This window comes from Scylla paramamosain, chromosome 14 (genome assembly GCF_035594125.1).
Source record: "Scylla paramamosain isolate STU-SP2022 chromosome 14, ASM3559412v1, whole genome shotgun sequence".
NCBI lineage: Eukaryota > Metazoa > Arthropoda > Malacostraca > Decapoda > Portunidae > Scylla > Scylla paramamosain.
The window spans coordinates 16,937,423-16,948,836 of record NC_087164.1 but is presented as its reverse complement, the minus strand read 5'-3'; positions in this window follow the sequence as shown (position 1 = coordinate 16,948,836).

The window sequence follows — 11,414 nt, the reverse complement described above, 5'->3', positions numbered from 1 at the left end:
TCCCCCATCTTCCCTCTCTTCCTTTCCGGCTCTCATCCTCGTCCCGTCCAATATTTTCTTGATCGTTCTCCCCTTTCACAATCACCACCTGAAGGTCCTCTTATTCCACCTCTTTACCTCCGTGTTTTATCAATACTCTCCCTCTGTCCCCTTTATCCTGTCATGTCCTCTCCCTCCCTACACTTTTCTTTCCAGTAATTGGCACATCTGTCCTTCACTTCAGACACACACATCTCCCTCCCGATCTCTTTCCCCCTTTCCTTCCAACTGTCTCCCCTAAATGCGACCTCACGCTATCTTGCCTCCCCTCGGCCATTCTCTTCCCCTTTCACTCTTTCCCTCCTCCCCTGCCTGCCTGCCTGCCCGCCCGGCCCGCCCCACGCTTGTGTTTCACTTTGTAACAATACAAATATACACACGTCACTATTTGTGTGTTTGTGTTCTCTCACGCGGACAAATACTACACACTCACGCACACAACTTTCAAGATATACTGCTTTCGTGAAAAAAAGTAAAGTACACAAAAGAGCTGACATGTTTACACTCGAACAAACAAAGAATTAGCGTTGTAAAACATGTACCAGTGAACACTCTCTCTCTCTCTCTCTCTCTCTCTCTCTCTCTCTCTCTCTCTCTCTCTCTCTCTCTCTCTCTCTCTCGTCATATTCCAGCACAAGAAAGGTACGTATGTGAGCGGCAAAAATAGTAAGTGGAGAATAGCAGGAGAGAATGATAATCGTAAGAGATAATCGAGTGTGGAAGGAAAACATTCATCCTTTACCTCCCTAACACCCTAATCTCTACCATCATCTCTTATATAGCTCCGGTCCGCTCCCTTCCTACCTCCGTCCCCCGCCACCCCCCCCCACACACCCACACACAAAACCAGTACTGCAATGAAGCTACGGTCCGCCTTTTTCCAGCCAGTCTTCGCGCCTAAACACAGACAAATTTACAAGAAGCGAGGCTATGATCCGTCAGGGCGACAGCTCAATTACCACCGGCAGTTTCCTTTTCCTCGCTGCGACAAGTCTTACGCAGCGGCTCCCTCCATCTTGCTCGTCTGATGATACTGATGGTGCTGCTAGTAGTGTAAGTCAGCGGGGGGTTTCTGATAGTGATATAGTGTTGATGATTAGCATTCAGACAGTGGTGATGGTGTTGATGATTGATGTGGATGTGTGTGTTGGTTGGGGTTGTGTGGGGCGGTAGTATGGATAAGGAAAGGTGATGAATGTGATGATGATTAGGATGAAAAGTGCAATGATGGCGATCGTTTGCAATGGAAAAGAAGCGGCGCAGAAAAGAAACACCTAAGTCGCTATCAAAACTTGGCACAGCGTTGGGTTGGCGGCGTCTGGCGCTGTCGCCGGTCTCGTCTTCACAAGATTAGGTTTTTTTACTGTCTCTCTCTCTCTCTCTCTCTCTCTCTCTCTCTCTCTCTCTCTCTCTCTCTCTCTCTCTCTCTCTCTCTCTTCCGGCAATGCGTTTTATGATTCAGTTTCTGGTAACTTATGCAGTGCCATATGAAGTGATATATCAGTGGTATACACACCAAAACAAGACGGAGGAGGAGGAGGAGGAGGAGGAGGAGGAGAAAGATGACGGCGACGACGATGACAACGACGATAATCACGACAGGCGGGAGACGAGATGGAATAGAGGAAGAGAAGGAGGACGACGAGGAGGAGGAGGAAAAAGAGGACGAAGGCTTAAAGGATGAAGAAAAAAAAAACGACGACAGCAGCAACAGTAACATTAACACCACATCCATAATTAGCCAGTGAGTCTTCCTTCCTTAACGACTGTGATTCGGGAGGAGGGCGGTGAAGAAATGAGACAGACAGTTACTAACACACGAATCAGCGCTACATCTTGTACAGCTCGTGTCTCGTGTACTCTGTCTTCTTCTTACACTCAAATAACAGTCCACGCAGGCACACTCGTAATGATCCTAAGCATGAATGACACAGGGGAAAGCAAAATACCATGATTGATGACACAAAACGATAATTTATTCCTGACTACAATCTGCTCCTTTAACAGAGAAATTTCAGAGCTTGTTCAGGCTACATTGTTACGTTGTACACACCACACGGAGCAGCGCCGCCTGTGAGGTCACTGTGCAGTGGTGACGCGTGACGGTGGGTTCGTCATAGAAGAGTTAGCGTCAGCTGAACACTCCTGTGCTTTTACTGTTGAATAGAAAACACTGCACGCAACTGTATACGCAAATGGAAGAGATGAAGTACGCGAGAGTAATATAATGAAAAAAATGCAACTGTAGTTGCACACTTCCGTTTTGCCTACTGCGGAGGCAGGTACACGAACTGCATTTCGCTGTAATCTTGTCTGCTTAAAACAACTGCAGTGTGTCAAATATTGCTGGAGTCATCCTGTAAACTTCGTGAAGCGCCGCTACCTTCCCTTCACCGCCAATACCCAACAGTCATCTGGAAGTAGTCTCTCGATTGACAGACGCTGCGTAAAATTCATTCTTTTGAGTTCGAGAGCAGGCCAGACGGCAATGCTTCCTGGAACATTTGCTGAATAAAGTATGGAAAAAGAGCAGAGTTGAACATGTTTGTGACAAAAATAAACTGAAGCCCACGAGCTTTGCCGCTTCACGCTGACTGGCGACTAAGTATTAATGACGCTGCTGTGTACAGCAAGGTAGAGTGGTGTGAACACGGCAGTGAAGGCTGGGGCGGTGGTGATGATGATAATAATAATGATGATGATGATGATGATGATGAGGAGGAGGAGGAGGAGGAGGAGGAGGAGGAGGCTTTCTCTCCATCAGAATGCGTAACTGGACTTAATTTCACGCTCCAAATAATTATTTCTTAGTGAATGGCAGAACTGCGATGGATATTGGTGTGCGCTCGAGCGTGCAAGCACACACGCACGCAAGCAAGCAATAAGTCTAGCACACACATTCCGCTTAAGGACTCACTCGTACGCACGCGCGCGCACACACACACACACACACACACACACACACACACACACACACACACACACACACACAAATGACATTGTATCTCGACTAAGTGTACCAATAACCGAGAAAAAGAGAATCAGGCAACGTACATTAACAATATTATTAAGTATTAACAATAAATAAGTATTAACAATAAATGAGTTGGTCTCTAAAATCTAGCCGATATCACAAAAAAATAAGTAAATAAATAGATAAACAGAATGCGGGAAAATAATTCAAAATTATTTTTGATGGCAGCAGCGTTAGGGATGTAAGGTTTAATGTTAGGGAAAAAGAACAGTCAACTCAGTGAAACGGTGTTTATGAAAAGACAATAATAGCCTGTGGAAGAGCAAGAAACCAAGCTACCACAGACAGCCACAAAGAGGAACAAAAGTTTGTTAATGGCCGCGCTAAGAGAAGATTTCCGAGAAACCACATGATATAATGGTACAGGAGATGTAGAGTTCCAGAGGATGGGAGGAATACACGAAGAGCAAATATATACTACTAAAGATATTCCACACCAGTGAAATGGTAGATGAAATACTTGAGTGATAGGAAGAGATAAGACAAGACTTAAGGGAGCAGCCTAAATTATTCGTACAATGGAGAAGATAATTCATTTTCGTACAGAATCAAGAGAAAATCTACATATGAAGTGTTTGGTTTACTAAAGGGAACTCATGGTTTGCGAACTTATTGAGTTTTAGTGGAAAGTTTATCAGGTGGCAGGCAGCGGAAACATCATAGCACTGTACCTGGGCTTTAGCAAGGCGTTCGATGAGGTGCTCTTGAACAAAGCTATGGTGCAGACGACTGATGGCAAAGTTCTACGTTGGGTTACGTCACAGTTAAGCAACGGGTAATAGAGTTATAATTAATTACTTTTTTTTCAAATCCGACTGGGGACAGACAATTATCTGGGTGCCACAGGGATCAATTTTAGTACCAATATTGTTTTCAGTTTACATATAAAAGTGAAAGGTTGTGTGCACCATGCAGGGGAGTCATGAACGCCATAATTCAAAGCAAGCGATCAGCTCATGAGAAATAACTTATAACCGGGGGAAACTAAGATGGACGCAAGATGAGTCGCGTAAACAAGCAGAGATAAATATTAAACAGAACAAAAATATGACCTTCTCCATTATGGTCTATATGTTTAAGGAAGCGCCTCTGTGAAAATGTCGGTGGAAATAACAATAAGGACAGTGTGTGGACGAATACAGGCACGTGCTCATAAAGGGGTATAACACATCAGACAATTCAATATCTTATGCAAGCCTTGAAAATATAAAACAAAATAGAAGTTAATCCGAGAATAATCATAACTGAAAATTTAAGGACTTTTAACTAATTAGCAAATCTGAACCGCTCTGGCAAAATAAATAAATAGATAAATAAATAAGCAAATGGATAAATAAAAGAAGGAAGAGCAAAAAAAAAAAAAAAAGCAAGGGGTAAATAAATCGGATGAACCATTAAACCAATCTTCGAAACAGAAAAACCTGTCACACTTCCATGTTAGAGAGAATATTAACGCGAGGGGTTGAGTTCCAGTGCCTGTGTTCAATTAGGTGTTCATCAGACAGGAATATGGAATAAGTTATATGAATCATAGCCTCCCCCACGGCAGATGTGGCCATGCGCTGTTGGAATTCAAATTGTTCATTACACACCAAAGCAGCGAGGGACAAGAATTACAAGTCAGAGCTGAATCTCAAGAAAGGAAATAAACCAGGAACTGAAAAGCGAATATGCTAAGGGACTAAAGTAATCAGATACTCCTACAAACACACAAGTGAAGAAAGGCGAGTATCAAGCAAAGTTAGTGGTGTATTATATAACTTTCTGAACTATAGTGTCACTCACGGTATGCAATCAAATTTCCTGTAAAAAGAAAAATAAGTAAATAAATATCGTATCTTTCTTCATCTTATATATTTCATTCTTCCCTTGACTCGAAATTATTCTGCCCTACTCGGCACGATGGAGAACACTGGTAATGACAACACCCAACACCCGATGCCACAAACGCCTACTTGGATATTTTCCTGGTGATATCCGGAGCGCATCTTTTAAATATACATAGGTTTGATATTACGGTAAGACGCTGGTATCTTATGTTTTTTTTGTTTTTTTTTTTACAACACAAGGGTAAGAGATCAATAAGATTATATGTCGTAGGGAATATACTTCACTCCTACATTACCGTTACTGCAACAAAATGAAACCATGAATGGATGATGAAACTTCTACAAAAGTGTCAGAACAAGATGTGCGTGTATTGTGCTCTACTGTAATCTTTCTCTCCTGTGGATTCCACTTTTGGGTGGAATACAAGTAAACCACAAACGTATATCTAATATGATTGCTGCCTTCCGGTATACTAATAAAAATTTATTGAAATCTTCTTGCTTGTCTTCGGACGCACCCCATATTGATTTTGTAATCACTGAAAACCTCGATATACTTTCACGATAATAGATTTTACATGTAAACATAGTCAAGTATCTTATAAATAAGTAAAGCACAAGCGCACACACACACGCGCACACACACACACACACACACACACACACACACACACACACACACACACACACACACACTTATATATATATATATATATATATATATATATATATATATATATATATATATATATATATATATATATATATATATATATATATATATATATATATATATATATATATATATATATATATATATATATATATATATATATATATACAGTATGTATATTGCTTTTCGGTACACTAATAAAAGTAATATGATCCAGAAATCACTCAAAAGTCAAAACTGGAACATGCTGCTGTTCTTTGTCACACACTGGAAGCAGCGCTGTGAAAGGTATAATTCAGAATAACAAAACTGGTGGTTAATTTGAAGAACAAAACATGCCACAAATGGCTAAAAAAAATTAAATCTGGCCACGCTGCAGAAACGACTGGAAAGAAGCGACATGAGTGACAAGTAAAACAAGCAACTGGAAGTGAGTAGAATTAAATCCTTTTCAATAATAAACATTTTTTCCCCATAATCACTGAACATTTTGGACACTTTTTCTTTACATCATCTTAAATACTCTTGTAGCTTACAAAAATGGCTTCCCTCTATCCCTCTATTACAGGTTACCCTCTGTTATAGTTACCGGAAGATACTGTGTGTGTGTGTGTGTGTGTGTGGTGAATACAAAATGCATAAATCTACGTAAAGAGCGCGACACAAAAGAAGCAGAAGACAGGACATCACAAATCCTCCTCAACACAGTGAATAAAATCCGTTTGTGAGGATACACACACATACACACACACACACACACACACACACACACACACAGAGAGAGAGAGAGAGAGAGAGAGAGAGAGAGAGAGAGAGAGAGAGAGAGAGAGAGAGAGAGAGAGAGAGAGAGAGAGAGAGAGAGAGAGAGAGAGAGAGAGAGAGAGAGAGACAAAAACAAAGACCAACAATGACTGAATGACGAAAAATTATATAGTCTGAAAAAAAATAAATAAATAGAAAGAAAGAAAAATATGCAAAGTATAATCAATAAACAATCAATACCAGACGGGACAGCGGAAGACGCCACGCAGAATATTACTGAAATACCAAACATAGGAAGATCAAAAGGCTGCAGGTAAGGATTGGCGCAGTTCATTCCTACCGTGAAGACTCTTATGGAAAAAAGGAGAGAGGTGCACGTGGAGGAATGATCTTGGTCTGCAAAATATGGGTCACGCCAGGTTACTTTCCAGGAATATTCATCGGAACCTTTCACCGCGGCGTTGTCAAGACGGTGTGTGCCAAGTTGCTCGACTAAATTGTATTCTGATTATATACAGGGCTGTGTATGCCTGTTACTATTATACAGGGTCGGTTTTGAAGACGATTTTTTATTTATTTATTTATTTTTTTTTTTTTTTTTTGCTGTGTATGCCTGTTACTATTATACAAGTTTGGTTTTACTTTTTTTTTTTTTTTTACGTGGAAGGGGTACCGGCCAAGGACAACAAAATTAAAAGAAAAATAAAGGCCCACTGAGATGCCACTCCCCAAAGAGTCAGAAGCGCTCGTCAAAACTGGAGGATAAGTGTCTTGTGTGATCGATGTATTGAAGTGTGCATAAACCTGTAACAAACAAAACTCTTTCCGTGCCACAATATCGACTTTACGATATTCAACAGGTAGTTATCTTGGTATACCTTCTTCCTTCGTCATCATCAACATTAACAACATGGTCCCATAAGATCCCATTACAGGACAAATGCCTCTTAATGGATAGAGAGGCAACTAAGCACCACACCACGCTGACTTTGAACGTCTTGGCGAGAGAACTAAGACATGAAAGGAGACAAGCTAGAACAGCCTTCCAGCGTAACCCAATCATTCTTTGGCCAATCATCCCTTGTGTACACTCCTTCAGCAACTACAGCGTGGCGTCTTTACGTAAAACTTCAAGTACTCTGTCAATATGCGGAAGCTGAAAATTGATTTAACGTTTCACAAGTGCTCAGTACTTTTCACAGGCGTTACTTACCTAAACGCAGACCAATCAGCATTACGCAGTCAGCAGCGAGAGGCACGAGGTAATGAGAAGATATGAGAAGGCGATGAGATAATGATCACTTCCACATGAGTTCTCTTCGGCACGCTACACGGAGCAGCAGAAGAACAAAGGGAGAGATCCAGCAAAGAGGATGTGTCTATTTGGTGCAAGTGTCGCACATTCCTATGACACAAATCCTCAATAAGGACAGTTAACAGACGCCTTACTGGAGGGTGTACCTATACCCACCAAGGTGCAACTCATGAAATCACTCGACTAAGAAAATAACCTCGAAATTGGCACAAAACACAAATCCATCCCCTCTTGACACTAATGAGTATTCAGACAATAGAAAATAAAAGGTTTGCCTGAGGTGCCTCCATCCTGCACACAATCTATACAGTAAAAGAATGGTCATGGGATACGAGGGTTCGAGAACAAACCAACAACTTACAGGATGCATAAAAAAAATCACTTCTCTGTTAAGAAAGGAGCCTCCACCAGTGTGACAATGGAGCACCACTACTTATTGACCAACATAAGTATATGCGAGAGCTAATGCGTAAGAAGGTAAGGCAAGGGTTCAGCATCATTCAAGAAAACACCCTTTCGCCTTGGATAAAACTGTCAAATTATAAACATCTGCCGGGAAAATGGAGAAAGATGAAGCAGGAAAGACTTAATGTGGGGGGAAGGAGGAGGAGGAAGAGGAAGAGAAGGAGGAGGAAAAAAGATTTAAATATATTATATGAAATCAAGTACTCATCCTCAGTAATCGCTAAGCACGTTATCTCAGTATTTCCATCAAGTTGTGAGTGAATCTTGCGAGTAGTTTAGGACTACTACTGCTACTACAACCACCAACAAACACATCCACTAACATTACATTAACCATCACTACCAAAGCCACCAAAGCAACACCAATACTACTACTATTACTACTACTACTACTACTACTACTACTGCTACTACTACTACTACTACTTCTAAAAGCTCCCTGTCTTAATCTGCCCGTGGAAATTTCAGTGTTAAAGCAAGAGTCTCACTTGCTGAACATTAATAAGCTTCTCACCTGTTGGCGGCTCGGCTTCTCCCACCAAACACACACACACACACACACACACACACACACAGACCACCTACTTCCTCCAACAATTTCTTGCCGTTAAAACATCCTCTCCCACCAGACCGACCACCGCAATGAAAAATTCAATATGTCCGCTTAGCGACAATACAATAAAGTTAAGTACTGTATAAGAAAAAATATATTATATATATATATATATATATATATATATATATATATATATATATATATATATATATATATATATATATATATATATATATATATATATATATATATCAGCTTTTATAATACCAGAAGCAACTGTTTATTTGTTTTTTTTCACATTTATGTCCTTTCAACTCTCTCTCCACGTCTTCTAGTGTCCCTGGAATATATCAACCACACACATAAACACCCAGACTATTTTTCCTAAGCCAGTACGGATTTCAATTACAACTCACTGTTTAGAAGTCAGGCAATCAACTAAAATAACATGTGAGTGAATGAATATACCAACCAATACATTACACAGGTCAGCGGAGGCCTGAAAGTTCACGGAACCATTACACAGAAGTTGGCTGGAAGCATGTAAAGTCAGCAAGTCTTTCTCGTCTAGGAATTTGGAATCATTTCTCCACTCAAGTCTTTCTCCCTCCCCTCCTCCTCCTTCCTCCTCCACGTCGTCCCCTCCTTTTCAGCGTGTCTTGATTAGAAGATACACTTTTCAACCTGACCCTTACATTATCCTTCAAGGCTGCACACATCACTCTAATGGACGCGGGCTAGCCGGGGATCAAACGCTTCTCTGCTTCTCTCGCCGTGCGCCCAAAGTTCCTCCACCTCCTCATCCTTCTCTGCCTCCACGTGTCGTCCTGACCATCGCCAGCCTGACTACATAACCAGGTGGAGTTGTTTGCGACGGTAAAGTGATTATTGGCAGGCCATGAGTGGTTACTGCTGGTTTTGTGGTGGTGGTGGTGGTGGTGGTGGCGTTTCTTCTTGGTAATGTTTTGTACTTTGCTTAACCTAATCCTTCAATCACTGAAAAAAAAAAAAAAAGAATAAACGAAAATAGAGACTGACAGAAAGAAAGGATGAGGAAAGAAAAAAAGAAAAAAAGAAAAAGAATAAAACAAAATAAGTAAAAAGAAAGGAAGAAAAAGAAACTGAAAAATATTTGGCTGACTCACTTTTTTATTCATGTTTTAGTGCGAATATTCTTTTCTTTGAGTCCTTTTATGGAATATTTAAATTCTCGTTTTACGTTACTCTTCAGTATTGAGAAAGACATTTTTCTCTACTCACTTTCAACTTTTCTTCTTTTTTTTTAAATCTTCACCGTTGGTAAAAAAAAATGTTAACTCCACACACTTTCAGCCTGAGTGACTTTGTTACAGTTATCTTTAAACATACTACTTTTTCCCCCCTTTCTTTCTATTACTCTTCAGTGTATAAAGGAAAACGTTCACTATACTCGTACATTTACCTTCAGCCTTAGTGTTTTTTTTTTTTATACTTCAATTTTCTTTTAAACATACCACTTGTTTCCATCTTTACTTGCACTCTCATTCAGCTCGTTATGGTCTTCCATTTTTAAAGTTTTCCAATATTCATCTATTTCTCGATATGCTCATGTCTTCTCACGGTATTAGGAAGGTTGCATTTGAAGCTGACCTTCCTTGCGAGCCCCATGCAGGTGCCGCCGCCGCCGCCGCCGCCGCCGCCTCCATCGCCTCTCTGCCAGGTGCTTCCATTTCGGTTCGATAGTCGCCAGGATACAGGCAGGCAGCGGAAGATAATTAACACCTGCACACTGGACTAACGGATGAAATAAGCAGGGGCTGTCCTACCCTTTATTTCACTTGCCAAATTCAGCCTGTGTGTGATTCGGTGGATAAGGTAAAGTGCATGAACATCAGTCACAGCCGCTACACTTGGTTAGCTTTGGCTGCGTCTGATCAGCTTAGATGAGGTGTGATTAGGTACGGTGAGGTGAAGTGAGGTGAGGTGAAGTGAAGTAAGGTGAGGTGAGGTAAGGTAAGGTGAGGTAAGGTGATATGAGGTGACGTAAGATGAGGTGGGGTGACGTAAGGTAAGGTAAGGTGAGGTGAGGTGAGGTAAGATAAGGTATCCTAACCAAACATGACTCGCTTAACATGAACTGACATAACCTTGCATGATCTGACATGACCTGAACTGATCTAACTTGGCCTAATCTGACCTTACTTAACCTGCACTGACAAACTGATCTGACCTAATATAACATAACCTAAAACAACATAACATAACAATAACTGACCTAACCCTATAATCATCCACGGTCATTTACTCCACCACCCGAATCGCAGAGCTCAAAATCATCTCACATCAGAATTAAAACCGGGAGACAAATCTAAACCCAATCTTCCCCCAATCCTGAGTGACGTGGAACTCCGTGGTAGTGAAATCCAGCAATCTAACGTTACTTTAATCCGATTTCATCACATAACCTTCTCAAATTAGCAATAACCACCAGTCACCCCCCTTCGAATTGGTCAGTAACGAGGCCGTAAAGCGATTAGTTTGACGATAATTTCACCTTCATTGAGTTAGTTGGCCTGTCTTATGCAGGAGGGGAAGCTGTCATTCCCTCCTCACCGCCACCACCCTTAAACAACGTTATTAGAAGGGCTCTTAACTACCCTGGCCCAAGCTCATTGCCCCCCGGACCACCACCTTAACTTCCCGCCCCTTGGAGTTATTGAGGGACTTAACTGAATTATCTCGTATTAATAGCCATTCTCAAA